The 4,064-nt window shown below is 28.0% G+C and overlaps 1 non-coding gene across 1 annotated transcript; it reads left to right on the top strand.

Moving 5' to 3' along the window:
• Window positions 1-2,995: 2,995 nt before the first annotated feature.
• Window positions 2,996-3,106, top strand: LOC140894209 (small nucleolar RNA R71). The gene has a single exon (XR_012153755.1). It is a non-coding gene; the product is annotated as a small nucleolar RNA R71 (small nucleolar RNA).
• The last annotated feature ends 958 nt before the right edge of the window (window positions 3,107-4,064 follow it).

Genomic DNA, 4,064 nt, shown 5'->3' with positions numbered 1-4,064 from the left:
CAAATGGTAAAGACCAATAAGGAGGTTGTAAAATAGGTGATGTAGTTAAAAGATTAATTATATTTTTAAAAGCAGTTTCACATTCTTGAGTCCATTCAAATTGTGCATCTTTTGTTAAAAGATTTGAAATTGGTTTCGATATTATGCTAAATTTTTTTATAAATTTTCTATAAAATCCCGCATGACCCAAAAATGAACGAATTTCTTTGATCGTGTTTGGTGATGGTAAATTAGCAATAACATCAACCTTAGCTTTATCAACTTCAATTCCTTTTTTAGATATGACATGCCCTAACACAATTCCGGATTTAACCATGCAGTGACATTTTTCCCAATTTAAAACAAGATTTTTTTCTTCACATCTTTTTAAAACTTCTTCCAAATTTTTTAGACAGTTTTCAAATGAGTTTCCAAAAACAGTTATATCATCCATAAAAACTTTCACAAATTCTTCAATCATGTCACTAAAAATACTTAGCATGCATCTTTGAAAAGTAGCCGGGACATTACATAAACCAAATGGCATTCTTTTAAAAGCAAAAGTTCCGAACGGACAAGTGAAAGTAGTTTTTTCTTGATCTTCTAATGATATTGATATTTGATAATACCCCGAATACCCATCAAGAAAACAATAATAAGGATTACCTGCTACTTTCTCTAAAATTTGATCTAAAAATGGTAACGGAAAGTGATCTTTTCTAGTTGCATTATTTAATTTTCTATAATCAATGCACATACGTCAACTAGATGGAATCCTAGCTTGTAATAATTCTCCCTTTTCATTTTTTATAACAGTGATGCCTGATTTTTTTGGTATTACTTGTGTTGGACTTACCCATTTACTATCCGAGATTGGGTAAATAATTCCGGCATCTAATAGTTTTAAAACTTCATTTTTAACAACTTCTTTCAGTGTGGATTTAATCTTCTTTGTGGTTGTTGATATGTTTTAGCATTTTCTTCCAAGTGAATTCTATGTGTGCAGATTAAAGGATTTATACCTTTTATATCTTGCAAAGTCCATCCAATTGCATTTTTGTGTTTTTTAAGTAGTGTTATTAAATCTTCTTCTTGTTTTGGTAAGAAGGTAGAAGATATTACAATAGGATATGTTTGACTTTCACCAAGAAAAGCATATTTTAGTTCTATTGGTAAGGGTTTTAATTCAAGTTTTGGATGATCATTTTCTTTTACTTCTTCAAGTTCATTAATTTCTTCAAATAAATTTGATTTAAAAACATTTTTTGAATCAAAACTTTCCACTAAACAAACTTCAGATTGTTGATTTAAGTTTTCTTGGTATATATTTTCTTCCACGATTGTTTCTATTGCATTATCATCTTCATCTTCATTAATACTTGGTTGTTTACATAAATTGAACACATTAAGTTCTAAAGTCATATTTCCAAAAGACAATTTCATTATTCCATTTCGACAATTAATTAAAGCATTTGAAGTTGCTAGAAATGGACGTCCCAATATTACTGGAATTTCGTTATGTACTTCTATTGGTTGTGTATCCAAGACAATAAAATCCATGGGATATATGAATTTATCAACTTGAACTAATACATCTTCTACAATACCTCTAGGTATTTTGATTGACCTATCGGCTAGTAAAAGAGTAACAGATGTAGGTTTTAAATCTCCCAACTTAAGCTTTTCAAAAACTGAATAAGGAATTAAATTCACACTTGCTCCCAAATCTAACAAAGCTTTTTTAATTTTATTTTTTCCAATAATACATGAAATTGTTGGACAACCGGGATCTTTATATTTCAAGGTAGAATTATTTTGAATAATAGAGCTTACTTGCTCCGTTAAGAATGCTTTCTTCTTTACATGCAATTGTCTTTTCACGGTACATAAATCTTTTAAAAACTTTGCATAAGAAGTTACTTGTTTAATAGCATCTAATAATGGAATATTTATTTTTACTTGTTTAAAAACTTCATAAATATCAGAATCATTTTTTTGTTTTTTATTATTAACTAATGCATGAGGGAAAGGAACATGTTTATTTGACTCACATATTATTTCAGATAATTTATCATCAACTTTCTTATTCTTAGGACTCAAAGTATCATCTTTATCGAAAGTATCAAGATTTTCATCCTCACTCTTTGAGTTTGACTGATCTTTGTTTTCATCACTATATGGATCATTAACTATTTTACCACTTCTAAGAGTAATAACAGATTTTACTTGATCAAATTTTTCTTGATTTTGATTTTTAGGATTAGGTTGTGGTTGAGATGGAAATTTTCCTTTTTCATGAATATTAAGTGCAGATGCAAATTTTGCAAGAGTTTCTTTCAAGTCATTCATAGATTGAATGTTTTGAATATTGATAGACTCTTGCTTTTGAATGTATGCATGAATTTCATCTTCAAAATGTTTTCTTGGAGGTGGGATATAAGGAGCATAACCTTGATGACTTTGGTTATTGTGAAAAGGTTGTTGTGAAGGTTGTGCATTATTATCGTTCCTCCAACTAAAATTAGGATGATTTCTCCAACCAGGATTATATGTTTGTGAAAAAGGATCTAATGTTGGTTTTTTAAAATTGTTAACATAATTGGCTTGTTCATGGAGACATTCTTTAAATGAAGAAAAAGTAGGACAATTTTTTGTAAGATGATCATGTGTGTCACATATATGACAAACAATTTCTTGAACACTTTTTAATTGATCACTCTTTTTCATTTCTAATGACTCGATTTTTCTTGCTAAAGATGCAAGTTTAGCTTGAACATCTACATCATCTTTAAGATGATAAATACCACCCCCATTTGTTGAATTATTGGTTTTACTTGGTGGTTCAATTGAGTCTATATTATCCCAATTTTGAGCATTTTCTGCTAATGACTCCAAATATTCTATAGCTTCATTTGGGTTTTTATCTTCAAAAGTTCCATTACACATGAATTCTATCATTTGCCTATCTTTAGGTATTAAACCGTCATAAAAGTGAGAAACTATCCTCCATATTTCAAAACCATGATGTGGGCATGTATTAAGTAACTCTTTATATTTATCCCAACATTGATAAAATATTTCCCCTTGTTTTTGAGAAAAAGTTGTAATTTGTCTTTTAAAAGAGTTTGTTCTATGGGAAGGAAAAAACGTTTTTAGAAATTGTTGTTGCATTTCTTCCCATGATCTTATTGAACTTGATCTCAAATTTTGCAACCATGTTTTAGCTTTATCTTTTAAGGAAAAAGGTAAAAGCTTTAATCGAACAGTATCCATGCTACAATTTTGATCATTATAAGTGTTGCAAACCTCCTCAAATTCTCTTAAATGCAAATATGGATTTTCAGAATCTAAGCCATGAAAATTTGGTAAAAGTTGAATGACTTGTGGCTTAAAATTGAAATTAGATGCATCAGGAGGAAAAACTAAACAAGATGGTGTACTAGTTCTTATTGGGTTCATATGGTGCCTAAGTGTTCTTGGTTGTTCATGTTCTTGATTATTATTATTATTATTATTATTATTATTATTATTATTATTATTATTATTATTATTATTATTATTATTATTATTATTATTATTATTATTATTATTATTATTATTATTATTATTATCATCTTGATTATTAGAATTATCGTCCATGTTTAAAATATTTTCAGTTACTCGAACAAGTCTACCACTTTGTTTACGACTCCAAACAATCATACAATTAAAAACAACATACTATTTACATAATAACATAAATAACAAAATTAAACTTAATTTATACCTCCCCGGCAACGGTGCCAAAAACTTGCTACAACTTAAATTGTAATTCACCCAAGTGTAGGTTGTCTGCAAGTAATATACTCGTGAGTACGAGATCGATCCACGGAGAGGATGTTGTAAGTTTAATTTTAGCAATAATATATTATAGATGAAAATATTATTATAAAACTTCAAATACACAAATTATAAAATTGTCAAGGCTTCAAAGGTTCATTGTTGGTTTATTTAAGATTTCTTAACAAAAATAAATAAAAGAAACTAAAATAAAAATAAACATAAGAGAATAATTAAATATTTATACAAATATATCATATAATATA

This window comes from Henckelia pumila, chromosome 3 (assembly GCF_033568475.1).
Source record: "Henckelia pumila isolate YLH828 chromosome 3, ASM3356847v2, whole genome shotgun sequence".
Classification (NCBI taxonomy): domain Eukaryota; kingdom Viridiplantae; phylum Streptophyta; class Magnoliopsida; order Lamiales; family Gesneriaceae; genus Henckelia; species Henckelia pumila.
This window is presented reverse-complemented; position numbering and strand designations above follow the sequence as displayed.